Below are 26,077 nucleotides of genomic sequence, written 5' to 3' on the forward strand. Positions count from 1 at the left end.
GGTTCAAAGTGTCCACAAAAATCAATCCAGGTCCAGGGGTCTTCACTCTCTGAGATGGTCCTCAGGATGCTGGGATCACAGTTCCCAAAAATGCACCTGGCCAAATCCTCAAAAGTCCAGTAAACACACTCTTTGATGCTGACTTCTTGGTGGAGATGATGCAGGTGGGCCTGCCAGCTTGTTGCCAGATATCAAGGGGTTGAGCAAGGGATTAATTCGTTAAGACCCTTTCATTCTGCTTGTGGCCTTATTACTAGTGGTAAGTCACTACTTATCACTCCTAATAAACCACTTTCCAACAATAGTCATTTGTCCTTGGTCCAGTTTTTTCCCTTCATCTCCCTTCTTTCTCAGATTCTGTCCCACTCTCCATCCAAGTCTGCCCTTTTTACCTTCCATCTGATTTCTTTTCTCTAGTGTTTCAAGTCTCCCAGTCTGACCACTTTCTCTTCAGCCTGCCTGTGTTCTCTATTCTGGCACTACTCCTCAAAGCGTCCATTTTTCCTCTTAGGCTGTCCGCTTTGCCCAAGCTGCCCAATCTCGACACTAAGTCTGCCCACTTAACCCCAGCTTTTCCATTCTCTCCGAATAGGGATACTTTCTACAGGTCTTATCACTGTCCATCTTCCTGCTCTCTGTCTCAGTCTAACAACTTAACACAAGTCTGCCTGTTCTCCCCTTGAGCCTGCCCAGTTTTGCCCGGTCTCCCTATTGTCCACAGATTCTTGCTATTTTTTCCTGGGGCCACTCACTTGCTCCAAGCCTGTGTGCTCTCCCCTTGCATCTATCAGATTTTGACAAAACTCCCCTTCCATTTTTTTTGTCTGTCATCCACCCAGTCTGCCCATTTTCCCCTTAGTTTACTCTTTCTCCCCTCAAACTATTTCCACTTTCCCCTCAGCTGCCCACTACCCTTTTAGCCTTCTTGTTTTCCAACAGTCTCCCAGCTCTCCCTGAACCTGCCTATTTCCCTATTTGCCCTTAGCCTGCCTCATATCCCTTCTGTTTTCCATGCTCTCCCCCAATTTTGCCCATTTCTCCTCACATTATTCTACTTTTTCCTCAAATTGTTTGTTTTCTTGCCCATTGGTCTACCCACTTTCCCCCAGAGTCTTCAATTTCTTTTCCTAGAGTGCAATTTCCTTCCTCGTTCCCGCTTTCCTCTCAGCCTGCCAGGCCTGTTTCCTCTCTGTCTTCCCTTCCCTCCCCGAGTCTGCTGAATTTCCACTTAGGCTTCCGTCTCTCCTACTTTGCCTATTCTCCCTCGAGTAGACCCCTTCTCTTCTCAGCCTGCCCACGTCTCCCTCAACCTGTCTGATTTCACCCCAGTCTGAAACTTACCTGTTCTGCTCAGAGAATCACAGTCTCCTCTGTTCCTAGCTGCCCTCTTTCTGCAACATTATCTTTTTCCCCCAAGACTCCCAACTTTTCCTTCCACTTGCCCACTTCAAAGCAAGTCAACACTCTCTCCCCAATATGCCCAGGCTCAATTCATAAAAAAGTAAATGCCAGGTCCAAGGATATTTCTCAGGAGACCGCTGAATGTTGTAGCACATATGGCCCCAGGCAACACTGCCAAATACTAGTGCAGTTCAGCGCCAGGATACTCCTCGCGGAGTGACAATTGCTCTTTATAAGTACGGAATTACATTACAGAAGACACTTTCCTGAACCCTACAGTCCTTTATTTGTGATAATTTGAACTATACTAAGTGACCCAAGGCTGTAAGTTTGGTCTGGACTCCCTGGTATTAATACTTTTTTAACAATATATTGCAATGGTAAACACTTTGCTCATGTGTTAAAAAATGGACCGAAAGCGCTGCCATGTGGTGGACTGTCATCACTAAGTGCCAGGGTTATAATATAGTCGCTGGTATCCAGCGACAGCAGACACTGGCACAAATGAAGCACAGATACTCCTCCTTCTCCCTTCGTATGCCCTCCATTCACTCCTCTTCCCTCAGCTTGTCACAGTTAAGTTTCTGAATCAATGGCGAGTTAAGGAGAGAAACTGGCTGTCAGATGTATTCAAAGTCTGGTAAAGAGTGTGAAAAGTGTCTAACTCATCTGGTAACCTTTCATTAAAACAAATAACATTTAGGGTTGGACTAGGCTTAAGTCAAGATATAGTACATCTGGCCCTTAGTCCTAAGATAAAAATTTTGACCGGTGTGACCCACTTGGCTCATCCAAACGGATGGTCTGAAATCGCAGCTAGGTCTTGGTCAGACACAAACTGAATTTTTACATTGAGTTTATGGTTTCTCGGCAATTTTTGTCTAAAAACATTCCAGTTCTTATAGGATGTTGATTGTTTTGTATATATTCCCTATTAACCCCTTTGCTGCTGCATGAATTTCGCTGCGGCTCGCAGGGGGTGTCCGTGGAGCCCTGCTGCTCATGACGGCTTGCGGCCGTCATGAGTCACAGTAGGCGTGTGTTCATGACGGCCGGGAGCCGTCTGAATTCTTCCCACTAATTAATTTTCCCGCACAGGTGGGGAATTAATCGCGTGTGGACGGAGCGGCAACGTTCGGACGGCCGGGAGCCGTCATGAGCATGGAAGGAGTTAAATTTGTCTTTATTTTTCTTACTTGGTTTCTAAATTGTATCTTGTTGCTTTCTCGATTTCTAAATTGGTGGGTCTGCGTCAAGCATATTTCTCATGGGAATTGTCAGCTTCTTGTGCTACAGCTACAAGGGGTTGAGCAAGACCTCAGAGAACTATGTTGAGACATAACAGAGAGTTGTATATTAATAACCCTTGTTCTCAGAACCAGTCTTAAGGAAACCCAGTCACATTTCTGGCTTCTTACTGCACCTCCACTGGCTACCTAAACTGAAAAGGATTAACTTTAAGGTGGCCGGTATGATGCACAAAGCTTGTTATTGACAGACCCCCAGGTTTATGTCCAGACGATTAGTGCTGCGGCAACAACTGATGGACAGAATGCTTAATGAATCAAACATTCACCCTCAGTCAAGCGATGCAGGTTAAATCCATTGTTCTTTTGCTCACTTTGCCACCCCAGTCTGGACACAATTATATCCAAATCCATCTTGACCCCGCTCCTCATGGGAACAATCCAGTCAGAACTGCCAAGCCGGGTTCACCCTGGACGTAAACAAGCATACTGGGACCGGTTTTGCTGTAACACCCCTCATCAGCCAGGCTAACTGGAAATCCAGTGGTATAGCGACCAAGAAACCCACATCTAGGCATACCCATCCCACTTAGGGCGAAGAAAAGTGTGCAGCAACAAATGATGGACGGAATGCTGAATGAATTAAACATTCACCCCCCAGTCAAGAGATCTGGGTTAAATCCATCATTAACTTGCTCACTACGCCACCACACTTTGCACCCAACCATAGTAAAATCAGTCTTAACCCTACTCCTCATGGAACAGTACAGCCTGAACTGCCAAGCATGGTAATCCCGGACTTGAAACAAGCATCCTTCGACCACTTTCAGGGTAACACCCTCATCAGCCAGGCTAGCTTGAATCCAGTGGAACAGCGAGCAAGAGACCCACATCTAGGCACACCAATCCCACTTAGTGTGAAAATTGCTCGCATGGGGAGAAACAATACAATGGATTAAGGCCCAGAATTCTGTATTGGGGTGAAAGTTTGACATTGTTCAACATTCTGTCCATCAATTGTTTTTTTTGCAGAATGATTAGTAAGCATTGTCCATGTGCATCCCAGAAAGAGACTGCCAAATATCCTTCAGAGGAGCTCAGAAAAAGCGTACTAAATTGGGAGACATGGTTCAGCACTACACAATACTGTCCACAGTGAGTCCAAGCAATAAGCTAGCCAACTCAGTTATTGGAAGAAGGTAACCACCTGGTTATTTTCTTCCCAATATGCTAAGTTAGAGCAATTCAGTTATCCCGGATATGTGAAGTTCAGTTTTATTCAGTTTAGTTTCTAGTTAATAGCATCAATAGAACCAGTTCTTGGGTGAACGTAGCTCTATATAAATGTGATATAAAGCATTCTGCTAAAATAGTGGATGGATGTGGTATCTGGTTTTGGAGGAGGTGGTACACTATGACAAGAACATGCTTCTGATTCAGAGAGCCGTTCCCAATGATGCCTGGACTGATGACAACCCTGACGCCACAGGTTGTGATAGGGAAAGGGCAGGAATGCGCCATATTCTACATTTTACAGCGCATTCCTGTCTATTCCCTGTGCTAGCGAACAATGTGCTGCCCAGTGCCAATGCAGGCACCCTTGCACCATGGGGCAAGTGTGCCTACATTGTAAGAAAGATTGTTTTTGCACAGGAAACAACACCTTCCTGCACAAAAACAATCCCCTGAGACATTTTCTCTTTCTGCATGTGCTGCAGAAAGCAACATACATATAAAGAGGAAAAAACAAAGGAGAACCCAAGATATTTCTCCTTGTTTGCCTCCCTTGGTGATGTGTAGCATTTTGACCCATTCTTAGATCTACCAGTAATGGTAAATCTTCGAATGCACCAAAACCCATTGTTAATGCATGGGAAAACCCACGCTCCACCCAGGGGACACCTCCCTGGGACAGAGTAACGCAAGACAGCGGTTTACGCTGCGCTACTCAACATTTATCAAGTCATGCAGGGCCACAAAAGGTGACCTTGCATCGCTTGATAAATCTAACTTAAGAATTGCATCACTCTGGTGCCCCTTTGCATGGTGCAAAGGCGACGCAACTCTTCTACAAATTTGGCCCATAGTGCCTACCAAGCTCAACATACGTTTTTGAGCTACAAAATGTAAATAATTTAATGCATTTAGTTTAATGACAGGTTGAAGAATCTGGGGGTAGATGTACAAATGTAAAAATGGCAATTTCATAATTGCAAATCACTGGGAAGGGCAATGAGGAAATTGCAATTCTTCATGTACATATAATTCGAGGCTACAATTGCGAATGTAGTTGCCAATTGTGAAAGGAGTTGCAAATTGCAAACATAACTGCAAATGGAGAAAATATATTTCCTGATCATGACTAATCACCTCTGAAGCAGGAAATAACTCACAGCACCTGCCTGGATCCCAACCTAAGTGGATGTGGACTCAAGGTGGAGAGCAGCTGCCAGTTCCAGCACAGCTGTAGTAAGTCAAAGAAGGTCCGCCGCGCAGTGCCTCCCATGTTGTGCATGCAAATGTACAACAAGCCTTTTTTATATTGCGGCAGGTGCTGCCGAAAGGACCGCCCTCCGCAATGTAAAAAATGCGGCATGACTGGCAGGCGCATCCTAATCTGATTCGCTGGGCTGCCGCACATATGGCGGGGAGTCCCTTTTGCCGTTACAGTGGTGGGCAGACTTTGCCCGCCATCTCAATAGACCCCTTAGTGTGAATTCTTTACTATTGTCACATTTATGTCCAAGTCCACATATCAGCGAGTAAACAGATTTGCATTATTTCCCACAAATCTCCCTGGAGCATTGTGTATCTCACCAGGAATGGAATAGGTATACTTCTTTTTACATCCATGTAGTACAATCACCCAGAGGCAGGGCAGCGAGATTCTTTTCCTGATGCGGTGCAGTGCGACAACTACAGTGGCGACACCCTCCTTCGGACTTGCGACGGCAGCAGCAGCGACGATGACCATTGTGGAAGGCAGGCACAGCCCTATTCAAGGTTCAGGTGCAACTACTCCCTCCCATCTAGATGCAGATCTCTCTATTCACCACTGGGTGACTCAGCCTGTCTCTTTGAATCCCCTAGCCCTGTCACTCACAAAACCAGACAAAGGACACAACCTAGCTGATGCAGGTTTGAATGGTTAGACAAGCAAATACCTACTTTCTAAAAGTGGTATTTTCAAACACAGAATGTTAAAACCGACTTCACTAAAAGATGTATTTTATCATTCTGAGTTCAGGCATACTAAACTCGAATTTCTACCATGTTCTCTGAGACAGTTAGGAGTATAAAATGTAATAACTCTAACAGCCCATTCTGGCCTATGGAGAACAGGTGGTCTTGCAATAGTGAAAAACAAAAATGGCTGTAACTCACTATTAGGACATGCCACACACATCAGGGCTTGTCCTACCTTATACTTACAAAGCACCCTGCCCTTGGGCCTAACATAGGGGTGACTGATATGAAGAAAAGGGAAGGTTTAGGGACTGGCAAGTGGGTGCACTTGCCCAGTCAGCATGACAGTACCAGACTGCACGCAGGCTCTGCAATGGCAGACCTTAGACACATATTACAAGGCTGCTTCTGTGGGTGGCACAGCCAGCGCTGCAAGCCCACCAGCAGCATGTGGATTTACACGCCCTCTACACACTCAGTGCACTAGACTGGGGTGTGACAAGTAAACCAAATCGCCAAACATGGAACCACTGATTAATATATCCATTTACGATAGGGAGCACTTGCACTGTAGCACTGAATAGCAGTGGCACAGTGCCCAAAGCATCTAACACCAGCAAAAATACATGAGGCAACAGCAAAAAATGGAAGGGAGACCCACGCCAATGGTGTCAGGTCTAACAAGACCGCTGGGACAGCTCATGGATTAAACCATGGTTTTGGAATTGCAGTCGGTAGTATCACAGAGTTTAATACGTTCACCTGTTCTGGGGTGTAAGAGGGTATGGCTCTCAATAACATTATTGCAGTGAATGCAATTTAAGCACTTTCTCATGCCAGTAGTTATCCATGTGGTCTTCCTGGTTTTCACTGATGTAAATATTGCTTTACGGTTGCGTGATTGTGTGAGAGCAAATAAAGGTTAGTCTTTAAAAATCCCATGAAAATCTGGTTCTTCTGTTCAATAATTACCATCGATTTTAGATTATCTTCTTTATTTAGCAAGAAAGGGTTGAGTATCGAGATACAAAAATCACACGATTGGTTGTGTTCCTGGTTTTTTTTTTTTGTACAACTCTCTCTCTGTTGTGGAACATGGCACTCTCTGCATGTTTGGTCAACAAGATTGTGGGGAACCTCTTTACGTGTCCTGCTTTTTTGTTTCAGTTTCCTGTGTGATACGGCGTGTTTGTAAAAATTGTAAAGTTTTCACGAGCAATGGGGGGGTGAAAGCTTTCAAACATAAGTGCGTTAATGCGATCTATGGGTTTCTTGTAGATCTTTGTGGTGATCTTTTGTGCATCTATTTCCAGCCATACATCTAAGAAATCTATACCAGATTGGATGATGTTGTATGTGAACTGCATTCTATGATCTTTTGTGTTAAGTATCCTGATGTTCTCTACTAGTGCTTCCTTGGTGTTTTTCCAAATAAGAAACATTTCAACTATATAACAATTATTATTATTATTATTATTATTATTATATTCTTATATAGCGCCAGAATCGAACCCCGAAGGGGTATCTCCGCGCTTGCTTTGGGAACCCGTCCTGGTTTTTCCCTGTGGAGATAGCCCATACAGGGCATCCCCAAGGTGAAAGCCAGGCATCCCGCTGCGGGGGGGGCCGTTGTGGAGATTAAGCAAGCTTAATGCCCAGAGTTGCAGAGTGTGAACCCATGATTAGGGGAGGCACCGAAGCGAGAATTATCGAGTCCATGGACATTTTGAGCTCAAGATCCTGCCGCGTCGGGAATTGAACGCTGGTCCCGGGTCTGACCTCTGCTTCAGGGTCTGCCTGCTCTAACCAGTGAGCCACACTTCTCCACAATGCTAAAACACTAATCCAGTCTGCCTTGTGGTGTTAGTTAGAATATAGTCTTCCTCGATTTTCACCATTAAAGTATAGGCGTATGATAGTGCGCCGGGAAAACCCACTGAGGTTCTGTTCGATTGTAAGTAGAGTCAGTCATTCCATTCGAAATAGGTGTTTTGGAGGCACAATTGCAAAATATCAATGACTAAAGCATTCTGGTTGTAATCAACATGATAACTTGCCAAAAAATATAATTTTTATATGGTAACAATGATTGCCTTTCATTCAGTTTGGGCTTTATTTGGAGGACAATCCTAATAAAGGTAGCAAGGAAGCCGCCCCCACAAAAAAAATGCATATGTAAAGTTTCATAATTACTACATGCACAACTAAAATACACATTTATGGTCTCATGCTTATGAAAAAGAATAAACAAAATACATAATAAATACAATAGATAAAAAGAAAGAAATCAAATTAAATCTTATCGCTACTCTGAAGTTATAGTTGGTATTCTCAGATAGGAATTCCTTGGATAATAGCTCCCTAATACCTTTCCACCCACTTGATGAATCACCACAAAACTTTCCAAACCTACAGCGTTTTCTACATTTTTAGATGATGTAAATTTTTGTGGTGCTTTCTTTTTAGGATGCAAAGAAAAAAGGAGGTCCCAAAACACGTTTTTCCTCCAATGCATTTTCCATAGACTGTTGTATTTGATTTAGAGCGAAACAACAGCTGAATGGATTTACATGAAAGTTGGCAGAATTATACTATATGGTGCAGAGATGATGCTTTTTGGTGACAGTAGTTAAGTAGGGTAAGTATTTTTCTAAGCTATGAGGCATTTAAACTTAGTGATAGCTATCACTGCAGTACTTTTGCAGAATTTCACAAATGTTTGCAGTATGTGGACGTAAACTTATTTATAAATATTTTTAAAAATCTATAAATATATTTCCCTACATATTACCACTTTAATAAAGTGGTAGTAGGTAGGGACCTCCCACTTGCCTAGATCTAAGGCCCTAACACTGAACACAGTCAAATGGTAGTTAAAAAGAATATAGCCGCCTTTTCATTCTCAGAAAACAACCATTACCCAATTATATACTGGCTTGTCACTGCCATGTACTACGGTTTAATGAAAAGTATACCCACCCAAACTATAACTAAGGCCTAGGCTGTATTATTGGATTATGGTACCCTTGCATCACAAGGAGAGCAAGACAATAAAAAGTGTATGCACTTCAAAAGGGATGAACTTTCACCCCATAGACGGCGGGAGGGGGTGACAGCGTATTTGGCACATCGCCCACGACGCCAGGCACCCGAATGGCCACCTGATCAAACCTCCGAACCGGGTTTCGCCGATTACCCGGTTCGGAGGTTTGCATACAATTTTTATTTTCTCTGACCTTGAGACAAGGAGGGTGTGTGCCTCCCGCCTTTTTGTTCGGTGAAGCCCCCCTTTTATTTTGCACTTCTACAGACATTTTTTACTTTCACGTCCCTTGGTAGGGTGGGCCTTAGCGTGCCCATACCGCCGGGGTTTATTCACTCTAGGTCCTGACGAATGCCAGGTTAACTATACCAACATTGGCAGAAACATGTTGACCACTCACTATCACATAATGTTATTGGAAACAGACCATCCAAATTAGTTGGCCTTGTTTACCAACACATTTTTTAACTTTGCCCTTGATGATCAGCCATTAAATCAATTTTTGATACATACAAGGCATTTTTAACTCACCACTTCACTCTGTTAACGTAACTCACCACTTAGCCCTCACATCTTCACATTACCCGCTCCGCAGTAAATCTGGCGTTGTAGCACACTGGGGTGACATTCGGTCACAACCAGTGGGGCCCGATGATGAAGCATGTCACCGACCAGGTCGGTGAGTGAGGGCTTTCTAAATAAACCTAATGGGCTTTGTTGGTCTCTTGTGCTCTTTCACTTTTGTGTCTCCAAACCAAGGAACACTCTTTTGTTGTTTTCATTCTATGACATTCGACTCCACTCTATCCCTGTACTCGCCAATGTCTAATTCTTTAGTCCACTCTAGGCCCATACACTCCAATGTATAACACTCTGTTCCACTATACAACACTTTTCTATGCGACCCAGCTCTCCACTCTACTGTACAAGACCCCCCTCCAATTTATGACAGGTTACTACCTACACTATGCCAGTACACTCCACAGAATGCCACTATACCTTATGACACATTAATAAACTCTACGGTACTTTACTCCACACCATGTTACACCACTCCACTTTACTGTACTCCACTGTATTAGACTTTAACTCACTCTGTTTCACACACTACCTTAATGTATGCAACTCCACTCCACTCGACTACACTGTGCGCCATTCTCAGACACTTTACTCTATACCTCTTCACTTCACTGTACAACACTTTCGCACACTGTATGCCACTGTACAACATTCTATTCCATGATACTCTATTTAACTATAAGACAATGTAAGCAATTCTTCATATGGCACTGTACTCCACTTTACTCCATTCTATTCTGACACAGTACTCCTCTCTATTCCACTACTGCACTATACACCACTCCACTCTGTGCCACTCAATGACATTGTACTGTATGCCAATCCACCGTACCACTCTGTAACACTACTAGACACCACTTCACCCTACAAAAATCAACTAGACCGTATGCTACTTCACTCTACTGTAGTGTAAATTACTTTCCAATAGTGTGTGACACTCCACTACACTCTACTGTACAACACTGTACTCCAATACATGACACTTTACTCAGCTGTATACTGTGCCACTCAACTCTACTGCACTCCACGCCACTATAGTCTACATGTTACTCCACTCTATGACACTTTAATCTCTCTACCCTACTCCACTCCATTGTACCCCACTCCACTATACTCCACTGTACTACACTTTATCACACTCTAAGCCACTGTACTATACTCCACTCTGCACCACTTCACTGTGCAACACTCTGCTGCACTGTATGCAACTCCACTCTATGTTGTGTTAATAAACTTTAGTTTACACTTGTATACCCTGAGGTGTCTTGGCCCTGAGACTAGGAAGAAACACGACTGGATGAAGATATTAGTTATAAAACAGTCATGTTTTAAGCTCCTTCCTGAAGGAGAACAGTGAGGGCAGGGATCTAATATGAGGGGGGAAGTGTTCCACAGCTTAGCTGTTTCCGTGATCAGACTTCTTCCCACCCCAATTAAATTTTCAGAGTCTGGGTGTAACAATTAGTTTTGCCCCAGCAGAGTGCAGGAGTCTGGTGGGCTGGTACCATTTAAAAAGATGCCTAAGGAAGTCAGAGTCAGAATTATTCAAGGCTTTATAGGCAAAGCAGAGAGCCTGGAATTTGATAAGGTTTCTTACTGGGAGCCAGTGTAGTTAATGAATTTCTTTTGAGACGGATTGGAATTTGGGTAAACCTAGCAATATTCTGGCAGCTGCATTTGAATTTGGGTAAACCTAGTAATAATCTGGCAGCTGCATTTTTAACCATCTGCAGTTTGTTTAGATATTGAGCTTGGATTTTCATATAAATACTATTGCAAAAATCCAGCTTTGATAACACTAATACATATGATAATGGTCCTTTTAGTGTTAGTTGGAAGAAAAGGAAGATTTTTCTTCATTTTACGTCAGCTTATTGCCAATCAGGACACCTAAATTCCTAGCTTTGTTATGGGTTTAGATAAAGCACCTAATTCTTCAAGGCACCAGGGGGAGGCCCATGTTGGCAAAAGGCTAGCAAGCATTATGACCCACGTTTTATTCGGAGTTAAACTTCAAACAATGTTTGCTCATCCATGAACGTACCTCCTGCATACAGTCATGGAAGCGTAATGAAGTAGATGGCTCATTTGTGAAAGCCGACACAACTATTTGTATGCTCACTGTGTATGACATCATTGCCAAGCCAATGTTTTGAATCTGGGATGCTAACTAAGTCAGATAAATATTAAATAATGTTGGACTGAGTGAGGATCCCTGTGGATCCCCAGGGGAAAGCACTGTACATTCACTCTGAGACACTGCACTCCACTCTATGCCCATCCACTCTATGCCACTGTACTACAATATATGGCACCAGACAACATGCCACTCAACTTCCCTCTGTGATGTGCCACTCCATTATATGACACAGCACTCCACTCTATGACACTCTCCTCCCCTGTGTTCTACGGCACTCAACTTGAAGATACTCCACCATATGATGCTCTACTTACCCCTACTCCACTCTAAAACAAACACTTTACTCTGCTCTATGACAGCCTACACCACCCTACTCTACTGTTTGACATGCCATTCCTCTGTATAGCTCGTTGCTTCAGTCCACTATGTGAAACACCATGCCACAACACTATATAGCACTTTACTACACTGCACAATACTCTACCACACTCTATTCTGCTCCATTAAATTCCAACCTACAATATTCCAGTCTATGATAACAGCCTTTGTAACACTCTTTTCCACTGTACTATGATTTGAAACACATTGTCATTAAAACCCTTTAAAAAACAATGGCATTTAATGAAAAAAAAAACAAAGGTTACAGATTAGTTATAGTCAGGAAAACGTGTTTTCCTTATAAAACCAGGTTAAAACTACACAACCATGAACATTTTTAAAGGTATAGTTATAACTTTACTTTCCAATGTATCTACCACCTTCAAATTATTGTTAGTGGTGTACACTCTCTTTTTAGCTTGTTAAACAGACAACACTAACTATAACTCACTGCTATAATCATATGGCAAGACCATGCCGTTCCATATTAGTCCATTTGTTAAGTTTTGCGACCTCAAATGAGTTGCAGACTCGAACAGGTACCTTGCTGTCAATCCTTTATTTCTCATGCAACAGGAGTAAGTCATACCACATACCAAAAACCAAACCATAGAAATTCAGCAGTCTAGTAATCATTATCTCAAGTAACTATAACTTATATCCTAAGGTAACTATAATTCGTGACCATCATGGCACAACTTACTTGAGCCCGTAGGTGACGTAAAAGTATGAGAACCACACACTGCCTCACATGTTTGGAAACCACCTCATTGCTTTTTTCTGCAGAACCCCAGGGAAGATAGGAAGACTCTACTGGTGTGCTGCTAAGGAGTTTGGATGTGCCCCTGTTTCTATTTGAGATGTAAACAGCAGAACACGTACATCATTACCCAGAGAGTTAGAAAGCAATTATGGCCAAAATGAGGATTGGGATGCATGTAAAAGAGTATGACAAAAGACTCACCTCTTTAAAGAAGATTAAACACAGTTAATTATTGATCCGCAACCCATCTTGCTGGTTTGAAGCTTGTCTTTGACCATGTTCAGCATTTCACTGCCTTTTGGCTAAGTCCATGCTGTAAAAATCCTTTATAAATACATACATAAATATGTTCCATGAAAAGATTTGACCTAGCATATACATATGATACAGTTCTCTTGTGGGCACTGGCGTTTGAAAAGTACAATTAGATTAACTGCTCTGTAGTGAGCATGGAAGTCTTTGAAGGACCCTTCTGTATTGGCTAAACATTTTTCTGTGAATAAACCTGGATATTGCTTAATATTCTATTGGCATTGCATATGTTTTTAATGTTGGGTTCCTGAATCCCAGACATCAAGTGGAAACAGAAGTATATGAGAGGAATACTGAATGTGGTAATGGTTGAGGTGGCCTTTGTTACATCAAACATATGCGGATTCCTTACCACACAACAAATTGAGAAATTAGCCGACACCTGTACTAGTTAGTGGGCGTGAGACATTGAGTTGTTGGTTGACATTGGTGCGAGCCCTAGTTAAGCAACAGCTGCAAACCCTTGCAGAGTGAATCACAAAAGGGCATTAAATTAACATGTGCTTAACCCCGAGTAGCTTTTCACAGGCAGTCAGGCTTAATTTAGAGGCAATGTGATTTATGCAGCACACATCCTGTAATAAAGTGAAAACGAAATACAAGAAATATACAACACCAATTTAGAAACATAGGGGCTCATTACAAAGGCGGAAGGACTGCCACCTGTGCAGTAGTGGGCCTTCCGCCAATGGACCTTGATTTTCCCCCGCCACATTACGGTGGCGGGGAACAGTACTGCAACCATGGTGTATGCAAAGACGGTCCGCAACAGAACCGTTACAGGCAATTGTCACGTTGCCTGGGGGACGGTCCAGATAGGCAAAAATGGTGGCGGTGCCTAGCAAGCCCCGTCCTCCAAATTAGGGGGCCGTCTTCATCCAGCTTTTCCATGGCGTCAAAACCGCCATGGAAAGGCTGGTGGGGATTGGTTTTGGGGCCCATTGCAGGCCCCCCTTGTGTTGGGGGGAGGTGTGGGTGCACTGGAAGGGCACCCATAGTACGCCCTACATTTTACTGTACCAAGTGGCAGGCACCGTGTGGAATGCACTGACCCCTTTTGAATACCTTAAATGCCTCCCAGAGTGAGGCCTCAGTGTCTACCGAAACTGTATTCAAAGCAAAATAATCGGTGATATCCGTCCATATTTTTCTCCTTAAAGGCTTCATCGAGTAGGGCATATGGTGGAAGGCACCAGGCAAATGCACGAGGAGGTGAGCCCGGAAAAGATAGTTTTAGCAGGCATGGGGCATGGTCCGACAGGGAGCGTGGCAGGTGCAAGACTTCAGAGGCCCAAGTGGCTTTATCACGAGAAACCAACCAAAAGTCCAGTCGGGACCACGCACTACGGTGATATACATGTACCCTCCCTAAACAGGGGGTGTCTACTGCGCCAGATGTCGAGTAAGACTCCATCAGAGATTATAGCCTTCAGTGCAACACTGGCAAAGGTATGTAAGGACTGAACCATTCCCCGACTGTCCATGTTGTCATCTAGGATAGCATTAAAATCTCTTCCCCACAGTATTGTATTACAGCCTGTCGCTCGGACCCTTGTCCAAATATAACGAAAGGGCTCTGTTGAATCTGCATTAGGACCATACACTGCAACTATAACCAAGGATACGCCACTCAAAACTTTATGGATGAGAATAAACCTTCCCTCGGGATCGCGATGCACTAACCCCTCCCGCCAATCCACTCTCTGCCTGATCAACACGGCTAACCGGCGAGCATAGCTGAAATAAATAGAGGAGTAGACATTTCCCCATGTCGGAGCATCTGCGATGGCGTAACATTTAGATGTGTCTCCTACTATAAACAGATATCTATGGTATGTCTGGATAAATAAGCATTCACATGTCTGGATTTCCTACCGTCATTAAGCCTTCTAATGTTCCAAGTGAGACAATTTAGTGTATTAGCGTGAGAGCGTGTAGTGCACACTGACCAATGCCGTACGACAGTGAGAACAGGACCTCTTCCAATTATAGACCCGACAGTCTGACCAACGAGATGCATTCATACTGGCCGTGAACAATAAAACAATCCCTGCCCTCCACCCACCTCCCACTCCAACCCTCCAATCAGGTTGCAGAATACCCACCCGTAACAAAAAGGAATACAATAAAATACACAGCAATAAAAGGAACCTTCCCATGGGGGTGCAGTAAGGCCGGCAACCTTCCCTGTTTGCTCAAGGTGGCCGGGAGTACCTCGGAGAATGCTAGAGGCCCAAGTCCACGGCACCCAATAACAGAGGAAAACTACGCATTATATAACACCAGGACCCATATCAACAGGGTAAGCAAAACCACCCCTGGCCTGCACCATAACATCTCAGTCTAGCAGGCTGATGTGCAATACTATACCTATATTAGTCATTGTCACTGAGGTGGCCGACTGTAGACTTCTCAGCTTCCCCGGTGCCTTGGTTGTTCTTACCCCCGACATGTTTGGCAAACTTTAATGCCGACTTTGCATCTTCGAAAAAGTGGGCTGTACCGTCAAATGAGACTTTCAGCTTGGCTGGATACAACAGGGAACATGGAATCTGTGCTAGCAAAAGGATACGTTTGGCCGGGAGGAATTCACAGTGAGGCTTCATTGACTTCAAATGCCAAGGTTGGTGAAGGAAAATTTGTATGCATCATTGCCAGCCAATCTCATGTGTTGTAAAAGAAAAGTTCCTGAATAGCTCCTAAACATATCTTTGCTTACCAAGTGGCAAGCACTCTAACATGGAACATGTTGCAGTTCCAAAGTCACTAAAATTGTTGCCCAGCCTACTCTCAAGGAGATGTTTCACATCTACACTAACTATGGTGGACACTTGGTAGACAAGGGTGTTATCAGACTCTAGTTTTTTTTTATTATGTCCACTACAGTAGTCATGTTTTCCTATAAAAATCTAAGAATGCAGTAGTGTACTGTTTTCCACATCACTATCAATATGCGACCAAAGATCTTCACATGTCTTGCCTTTGACATCATCACTCAGCAAACATTCTGTGAACGGTTGCAACATAGATAAAACAGAGAACCACCAGCTAATTGACACAGTTTGGATGATTCTTTCTTTTTTCTTTAATGCCACACAAAGCACAAAATGAGAAATATTTGCATTTTAGTTCCCACGCATAACAAAACAGTGCACCAGAATAGACTAAAAAGTCAGTAGCATTCTTCATTCACTTTGAAGATTGTAAAGATGCATTCAGCATACCATCTAACAAGTTATAGGCAAGCCCTTCAGCTCAGGTTTCGATTTTGACAGGTCATCACACTTTTTTTCATATACGTAGCTGAATCACTGCAAATACAAACAATATCACTCCAATCTTTGTTGAACTTGGTAAGATCTTTTTGTACCAGCATTTTCTGTGACAAAGCTTGGGGTGTTTGTCAATTCACCTACTATCAATACTGACTCACTAGAAAAGGGGGCTGATGTATGAAGGGTTTCTACCCATTCTCTGTGGATAAATGTGATGGTACATATTGAGAAAGCAGCCATTTTACCTATCAGTGAAAGAATCAAACATAAACAAAATATCAAATATGATTTTGATATTTCCTGATCCTCTACAGTTTATAAAATATTTAACCCCTTCGCTGTGGGGCTAATTCCCCCGCAGTGCTGGGGGAGGGAGGGCCGCGCGCAGCACCGCGGTGCTCGTTACGAGCTCGGCTCGTCACTCAGCACGGTGGTGCTGTGCTCATGATGAGCTGAGCTCCTCATGACCACGCCTGTTTAATGAAACGGCCAGCACAGCAGGGGAATTATGCCCACGTGGGGGTTCCGCGTCGGTCATGACGAGCTCAGCTCGTCATGAGCACAGCATCACTGTGCCTCATGACGAGCTAAACTCGCCATGAGCACCCAAGGGGTTAAACAAGACCTAAACCTTGCTTCTAAACCCTGCTTCTTTAGACCAAAGACCACAAAGTTGTAAAAGGAAGAAGAAACACAATGTAAGTGACATCCCTGAACAACAAAACTCAAGCAGAATAATGTTAGCCCAGTCTTCATTGCAGCTACCTTGCTTGTATAACAAAATTACATTGTATTGACCCCGTCAGAAAGAAATCAAAATGACTCTTTCACTGTCTTTTACCCTTCATTGAATGACATTTATTTTGTGGTTATGCAGGTGTTTTTTTTCAGTGTTTATCTGTTTTCACTGGTGAGGGTTATTTCCCTTTCGCTAGGATTTTATCAGTTATTATAGGTTTAAACCTAAAACATGACAGCTTAATTATGAGTGAACGACATTCGTCTATGCTTGGTCATCCAGTACCGGTTCTAGACCCCTCATGTGACACAGGGTAAGGTATTCCTTTTCAGCATGATGATGCACAGCAACAATCTCCTTCTTGGCTCAGTTCATGCAAGCAGACTCAACCTCAATAGTTGGTAACAGGATTGGTGTATATTTAGTTCAGTGTGGATGATGTGTGCCAGTCCGGGCTGGCGCTGCCCATGCACAGTTGCCAGGGCCTCACAAATGCTAATCACTACAGGGCCTTGCAACAGAGCACTGCCTTTAGTGGGCTGTAAGTGTTATGAGCTACAGATGGTCAGCCCCCTCCCCAAGTTTTTTTAGCTATAGTTCAGCAGGGTGATGCACAATAAATGTACAACACCCCTCACGTAGGTCCCTTAGAAATGAGCTGAGATGTCAATATGTTTGCAAAAAGAACAATTGATGGACAGAATGCTGATCAATGTCAAACATTCAACCCAGTACAGAGATCTGGTCCTAAATCCATTGTGTTTTTGCTCCCCATGCCATTCGAGTTTAAACCAAGCCATATGTAAATCATTCTTATTGCTGTCCCCCATGGGAACAGTACACCCGGAACTGCCAGGCAAGGTCCTCCCTGTACCGGAAACAAGCATCCTGGGATCGGTTTCGGGGCATTAAACTTCATCAGCAAGGTTAGCTTGAATCCAGTGGCATGGAGAGCACGGGACCCACGTCTGGGCATGCCCATCCCACTCGAGGTGACAAATGCAAAAAGAACAACTGATGGACAGAATGCTGATCAGTGTCAAACATTCCCCCAGTACAGAGTTCTGGGCCTAAATCAATAGTTTTTTTCTCCCCATTTCATTCCAGTTTAAACCCAGCCATATACAAATCAGTCTGGACCCTGTACCCCATGGTAACCTTCCAGCCCGAACTGTCAGGATAGGGCCTTTCTGGACCTGAAACAAGCATCCTGGGACCAGTTTCGGGGCATTACCCCTCATCATCCAGGCTAGCTTGAATCGAGTGGCATGGAGAGCACTAGACCCACGTCTGGGCATACCCGCCCCACTCGGGGTGACAAATGCATAACAAACAATTGATGGACAGAATGCTTATCAGTGTCAAGCATTCACCCCTAGACAGGGATCTGGGCCTAAATTCATCATTTGTTGGCTCCCCATGACTTACCAGTTTAAACCCAGCCAGAAGGAAATCAGTCTTGCACCTGTTGCCCATGGGAATAGTATAGTCTGAGCTGCCAGGCCAGGTCCTCCCTGGTTCAGAAACAAGCATCATGGGACTGGTTACAGGGCAACACCTCTCACCAGCCTGACTAGCTTGAATCCAGTGGCATGGAGTTCACAGGACCGATGTCTGTGCATACCCGTCCCACTTGGGGTGACAAATGTAAAAAGAACAATTGATGGACAGAATGCTGACCAATGTCAAACATTGGTCATCTGAACCCAGATCTGTGACTGGGAATGTCTGAAAAGTTTCAGCACTCCGTCCTTCATCTCCTTGTGTTTCCTTTGTTTGCCCTAACTCGGCAGGGTTTGTCCAGAAATGAGTCCCTTGCTCACTTTGCCACTGGATTCAAGCAAGCCTGGCTGGTGAGGGGTGTTACCCCGAAACCAGTACCAGGATGCTTGTTTCCGGTCCAGGGAAGACATGGCTTTGCAGTTTGGGCTGGACTGTTCCTACGAGGCACAGTATCAAGATTTCCATATAGCTGAGTCTCAACTGGTTGTGGCAAAGTGAGCTAAAGATCGATGATGGGTTCAACACAGATCAGTGACTGGGGTGAATGTATTAAAATATTTTAAGTCTGTCCATCATCTCCTTGTCTTTGCTTTGTTTGCCCTAAGTTGTCAGGGTATGGCCAGACGTGAGTCCATTGCTCACTTTGCCACTGGATTCAAGCTGGCCGAGCTGATGTGGGGTGTTACCCCGAAACCAATCCCAGGTTGCTTGTTTCCAGTCCAGGAAAAACATTGCTTCGCTGTTTGGGCTGGACTGTTCCTAAGAGGCACAGGGGCAAACTGATTTGCATATAGTTGTGTTCGAACTGGGGTTGCGAAGTGAACTAAAGAACAATGATGGATTCAACCCAGATCTGTGACGGTGGGTGAGTGTCTGAAAAGTTTCAGCACTCTGTCCATCATCTCCTTGTCTTTGATATGTTTGGCACACACTTCCTTTCAGTTTAGAAACTTCAATGAGAATGTTCAATTTGAGTTTCTTCTCCTGCCAGGCTCTCCTTGTTTTCACCCCTCACTTGGCATAAACAATGGAATGGCATCATGACAGCAAATAGCCACATCACTTGAGGATGCTATGGATGTGACTGGCACCTGCCCCTTCCTAAAGAACATCAGGGAATCCTAGGGGATGCCCACAAAACTTAAGTCTGACAGCCATTATGCCATTGTAGCCCAATGGGCACTGCTCACCAAGGATGGGGGCGTAGGAAGAAGAGTGAAGAAGGGATGCGATTTGGGTTTTATTCATACTTTTTACTAACAAATCTTTTGTTTGTAAAAGATATGACTATACTATTTTACCCACACATCATTTGGAGTTGAGCATATGATAGGTGTGTATGTAGTCATTTGTGTATTGAAAATAATGAAGGAGTTTTGAGAAGTGCTTGATGCTAGCCCAGATCACACAGAGATGAACTTGGAGGGTTGTTAAGGCTAGTGGATTGCCCTGTGCTACATGTGGGCCGTTGAGTGGACTGTGAGTCCCCAGAAGTGTTGTGGGCCCGTCTGCTGTTAAGGTACTGCAGAAGCCTGTGTTTCACCCATGCACTATATTGACAGACAAAGGCGGAGGAGGGTGTTGAAATGTGAAGCATAGCTGCACATGTTGTTGGAGAAGTTAATGTTGGAGGGGCTGAGTTCGATAAAGAAGGGGTGAGGTGAGAATGAGTTGTGTTGACCTTTTGTGAATGGAGGGGGGACTCAGACGCAATAGGGCCAGAACAAGTAACAATTTAGATAAGAGTGAAAGGAAGTAGTTATGGTCAAAGGACGTTCTTGGATGGGATATGTAGAGTATCCTCATAATTACAATGGGAATTGTTGGAAATGCTGGGGTGTGGATATCAGAGTGTAGGACCTTGAAAAACTGGTTAAAGCTAAGTCTGGGTGGTGAACTCCACTCGCAGACTTTTTCCGCACTCTGCGTTACACGGCGCACGCAGAGTTCTGAAAAACTCCACTTTGCGGAGTTTTTTCCCTCGCTCGCATTTGTCAACGTCAAGTTGGCGAGTACAAGTGTGGAAAATCCACCTCCTCGCAAGATTTTTCCTTGTTCACGATCATCAACATCAAGTTGGCGAGTGCGAGCATGGAAAATCAACCTTTTTTGCTATATTTCTCAACCCAGGTGTTCAGATTTCTCATTGCAAGTGGTAGCGTATGCTCCCAACCCTAGCATTGAGAAACCTTCTGTTGGCGTTGAGAAAGGTGCTGCTTGAGTAAAAATCTACTCGAGTGGCAGAAAGGAAGCAGTGCCCACTTGTGCTGCACATGGGGCCATTCACAATGATGGCACAGTGCGGACAAGCATCTGGCACTGAAAATCACAGTGAACTGCATTTATCAAACGCACTTTGCTGCTCCCTGAGCTTTGCGTAGTACGGCAGAGATTTTTTGCACTCTGCCGAGGCTTTGTTAAAGCCTGGGTGCCTGGGCGAGGTATGCAAGGAATAGATAGATGCGAAAGAGGTCGAACCAGCTAGACAAGGTTAGAAGCTGGCAGGAGATGAATGCTGAAGTATGTGGCAGTATGATGAAAGGTGGCTGTGATAAAGGCCGATTCACTGAGAAAGGTAGTTGTTAATATGCAGAAGTTAATAGAGGTATCGAGCATGGAACTAAGATATGGATGAACGAGAAACATATTGAGACAAGGTAAAAGGTTTTTCGGGAAACAGAGTTAATATGAGGAGGTCAAGGGTATTCACAAGTTGTGTAAGTTAGGATGCAGGATGTAGAGATGCGAGGTGTTGGCCAGTAGATGGGTGATGTGTTTGAATAGGTGGACACTCCAGTTTGTCAGATGATGATTAGTAACCCTTAAGTAGAGTAGAGTGAGTGAATGGTGAAAGGCTGATGAATAAGGCTAGATTCATTGAGCAATGTAAGTGTGAGGGTGAGAGATGTGGTTAGGTGTTAAGTGTGAACGTAAGAGGTGGATATAATGGTGCAATGTGGCAGGAATGAGTGTCTCCAAGCCAGTGTAAAGGGAAGAGATGGGAATAAGAGGGGTACATTTGAAGTGATACGGTTATCGTCTGCTGAGGAGGTGATGAGTACAGTACATTGTGTGTATAGTAACCCTGGGTGTAGTTCGCTTAGTAGTGCTACGCGTAGCTATGCGAATTGCACTTCGCACTACGTGAGCTACGCGAACTGCGTAGTGCACTGTGCAAAACGCTGTTCGCACTGATTGCACAGTGCTGGATGCTTGTCCGCACTGTGCAATCAGTGCAAACCGCATCTTGCACAGTGCAAGTGGTTGGTTTCTGCCGCTCGAGTAGATTTCTACTCTAGTAGCAGCTTTCTCAAAGTGGACTGGTAGTTTCTCATCACGAGCGGTCGCAAACGCGACAACTCGCAATGAGAAACCTGACTTCCCCGCGTTGAGAATCTCGCCAGAGGTATATTTTCAACGCTCGCGATCGCCAACGAGGAAAACGTTTCGCCGGGATGTCATTTTGACGTTGAGGACTGCGAGTAAGCAAATAATGACCACTACGCTACTCGTTTTTGCACTGTGCTACGTGCAATTCGCATTGTGTGACGTAGCGCAAACATCGCAAACTACGCCAGCATAGTGTAGTACTTCGCCCAGGGTTAGTGTATAGCATAAATGGAAGAGCTGTTGTGTACATATAGGTGAATAGTGGTGCAGGGAATGTAGGTGTGGATGTAAAGGTGCAGCACAAGAAGGATATTGTGAGAGTCTGGGTGGAATAGTAAATGCTCAAGTGTAGAACCTAGAGGCAAGAAATGGTTTTAAGAATGGCAGTAACAGAGGATTATTGTAAGGAGCTTGTGGATAAAGGATAGATTGAGAGATGAGCATGTACTTTGAGGTGGATGTAAGAGGGGGCAGAACAGCGCCAGTAGAAAAATATGCTGGCCAAGAGGTAATGTGGGAAGGTACCCATGGAGAGGATATGTAGATGTAAGTATGCAAAAACAGTTGCCAGATGAAAGTTAGGGAGGTGGTGTGTGTTAGCTCCTGCTTGCTGTCTGCCACTGATTGTTCATTACAGATTTTTTAAATGGACGCTAAGAGTCCACTAGCAAATGTGAAACCTATTGGCATCACAGGACATCCCCCACTTTGCATGCCTTGGATGAGTTGTGTGTGGGCATGGCTGCTAGGTTTTACTTTGTAGATTGATGTTGTTACTGGTTTCCCAGTCTTCCTCTTGGATACTGATCTGGCATGAAGATATTTAGGGTTTATGTTTTCTTTCCTGAAGCATATCCATTGAGGGGCAGACCACTGATTAAGGCCCATGCCCCCCAAGTAAAAATTCCAGGATGTGTGTTAGTATCCCACCTGGGGCAGACTACTCCAGAAACCCCTCCCCACACTTCCCAGTACACTACACATGCAAGGGTACTCATGGCATTATGACTTTGAATGTCAGATGTATGGGGACAACAAGGAAATGAGACAAGCATTGTGATGATATATCAGGATGCAATGGCAAAACAACTGCACTCTTACGAGAGACTCATGTGACAAGGGAGCTTGAGACCCAGTTCCAGTAGTTCCAGAAGTTCTTGCAGAGCCAATCTTTTTGCATCCACTACTCTTGTTTGACAAGGAGAACCCTTGTTTGCTCTGTACAGGGGTCCAATTTTGTCCATTAGACACTGCCATGGAACCTGAGGGCAATATGTCCTTGTAGAGGGTCTCCTTGATGTTTACCAATATTATTGGGCAATATTTATGTGCCGAATGCGGGCATACCGAACTTTATTCTGCACCTATCTCACATGCTCACGAGGTGTACCCATATCCCTTGACTTGAGGATGGCAATTTCAATTGTGTCCAAGAGCCACAGATTAACCTTGCTCCATCCCCCCTGCCATCCTCTCCAGTGATGGAAGTGTGCCTTACACAAGTGATTGCGCACTGGTCCCTCTGACATTGTTGGTGGATCCTACATCCTGAGACCCTCTGCAGTACAATTTGCACATTCTGAATAGGAATCTTTGTTAACACCACACACTACAGACTGAGTTGCTAGATGCTGAATACCTGTGAAGGATATTCTCAGAACATAACCCTAGACACATACACATTGGGTGTAGTGTGCAACGGCCCCCATACCACAATACTGCTTTGCTGTTGCCCCATGCATTTTGTGAATTATTGAGGGAATCCATCTCCAATTACTTCACTGACAACTGGGACACAGCCACTTTTAGTTTGTTTGAGTGGGAAGCACTGAAAGCAGCAATGTGTGGCGTGTGCTTTGGGATTTGGTGGGGGCTGGGTCAATATTAACAGGTCGTTGATGGAAACAGAGGCACCACTAGGCCGGCTAGAGACTACGGTCCAGTTGCAGCCTGGAATGGTAACCACACTGACAGATGCTCAAGTACACCACACCCATCTCATCGAGCGACTGCGTTGCGTTTACTTTGAAACATGACAAACTGAGATGCACGCGAGGGAAATCAGTCAGGGAAACTCCTGACCTGCTTCCTCCATGGCATAACTACAACCCATCACATGAAGATAATTGGGTATCACCTGCACCCTATGCGCACTATTCATACAGCCATCCATGAATCCTTCACGGTGTATTGTTGTGGCCAGTACATTCCCTCCATAGTTTGTGCATAAAGTAGATCTATATCTATACTACTATTATAAAGAGAGAACTGGGAACCTTTGAGGCGGGTAAACTCGGGAACCACAGCGCCAAACCAAACACCCGATACATCTTTGTAATTGTCAGCGTCTGCAGATGGACATAGGCTATATAAAATAAAAAAATATACGTTCTTTAAAACATTTACGATAAAAAAAAAGTAGTCCCTTGGAAGTAGGCGCCGAGCGCGACGTGCGTGCTGACATCAGGAGCACGGGGAGGAGCGGCAGACAGGTGTGGAGGAGTGGTGAGGAGCGGTAGACAGGCGGGGAGGAAGGGTGAGGAGCGGCGAACAGGCGAGGAGGAGTGGTGAGGAGCGGCGATGAGCGGCGGACAGGCGGGGAGGAGCGATGAACTCAGGAGCGCGGGGAGGAGCGGCGGCTGAGTTAGGTGAAGCAGCCAGGGGTGCGCTCCTGGGGAGCCACGGACAACGTCGGGGCGGGCGGGGGCCCTGTAGCCTGATTGCTCCCACAGACAACGTCGGGCGGGCGGGGGCCCTGAAGTCTAATTGCTCCCGGACAACGTCTGGACGGGCTGATAGTATTTCCTAATTGGATTTAATCTGCCTGTACTTGAGACTCTGTCCCTCACCACCCCTTGTTGTAAATATTTTTGTCCACCCTAAGCGTGGAAGGGTATTCTCAGATGTGAGACCCTTGCTCATTGCACCATCAGGATTCAAGCAAACCGGGCCGAAGACGGCTGTAATGCCAGAAACCGGTCCCCGGGAGCTTGTTTCCTTCCCAGTGTAAGAATTGGCTTTTGTAGTTTGGTTTGCCCTGTTCCCATCATGCACTGGGACAGGAACAGACTAATTTGCATACAGCCAGGTTCTGAAACTGGGATGGTGCAGTGAGCTAAAAAACGGTGTTGGATCTAGCCCTGATCTCTTGACTGGGTGAGAGCTTTCTGCTTAATTCAGAGACTCTGTCCCTCACCACCCCTTGTTGTAAATATGTACCTGATCCTGCAGCACGTGCGGGGATCAACAACCCATTAGCTTTACCGAAGATACACAGAGTGATTATGCACACTGCTAGGTTGACCTCTTTGGGGTTGGACTGCCTTCCATCCAAGATCTACAAGGCCAATGAGCTTTTACTTGCCCTCAGGTGACTGTGGCTTTCTCATGCCACCTTGAGTGATTGGAGACAACCACAACCCATGGGGAAGTACTTTTTGGGATCATTGGTAAAACCTAACAGTGACCCTACCAAACGGATGTCCTACCATCCATTGTCCATGCTAGCAATGGATTTTGAAACCTTAGTACGGTAGTGGCACCTCGCCTGCTGGTACACAGGCAGCATCTAGTGCATAGGGTTTATGTCCCTGATAGATCCACAACGCTTAATATTCAGAGGCAAAATAGGGTGCTGCAGCTGGTACAGGGGAGGTGGCACTATGCAGCCTGCTTAGTGCTCGACTTAGTGAAGGCATTCCCTACCATTGATTGTGAATACCTGTTTACCACGATTTCAAAATTGCCCATTGCGTGGCAGCTGCTACAAGATATTTGTCTTTTTCCTACCTAGCCAACTGTCTAAGTCAGGTTTTGAAAAGACATGTCACCCTCTTTATATTGGTCAGGGTAAATTATCAAGGCTGTGCCCTTTTCCACTGCACATTGCACTGGCAATTAAGCCGTTAGCCTAGCAACTTTGTCAGGGGTGGTAAGCATGGGGAGTTCTACTAGGCGATGAGGTACATGTAGCATCCATTGATGTAGACGACATGCTGCTCTACATTCAGTATATCTGCAGGGAAATTCCAGATATTTTTCTGAGACTATCAGATATCCAAAGTGTGTTGAGTCTGGGTGTTAACTGGCCCAAATATTCTGTTTTTCCCCTTCTTTGTGGA

General features: G+C 44.7%; 1 protein-coding gene across 1 annotated transcript in view; it reads left to right on the top strand.

Moving 5' to 3' along the window:
• The window catches only part of LOC147709539 (fucolectin-4-like), a 97,189-nt gene that overhangs the window by 20,193 nt on the left and 50,919 nt on the right, over positions 1 to 26,077 (top strand). The gene's annotated exons all lie outside the window — the stretch shown is intronic.

The sequence above is a fragment of the Lissotriton vulgaris genome, chromosome 6, assembly GCF_964263255.1.
Source record: "Lissotriton vulgaris chromosome 6, aLisVul1.2, whole genome shotgun sequence".
NCBI lineage: Eukaryota > Metazoa > Chordata > Amphibia > Caudata > Salamandridae > Lissotriton > Lissotriton vulgaris.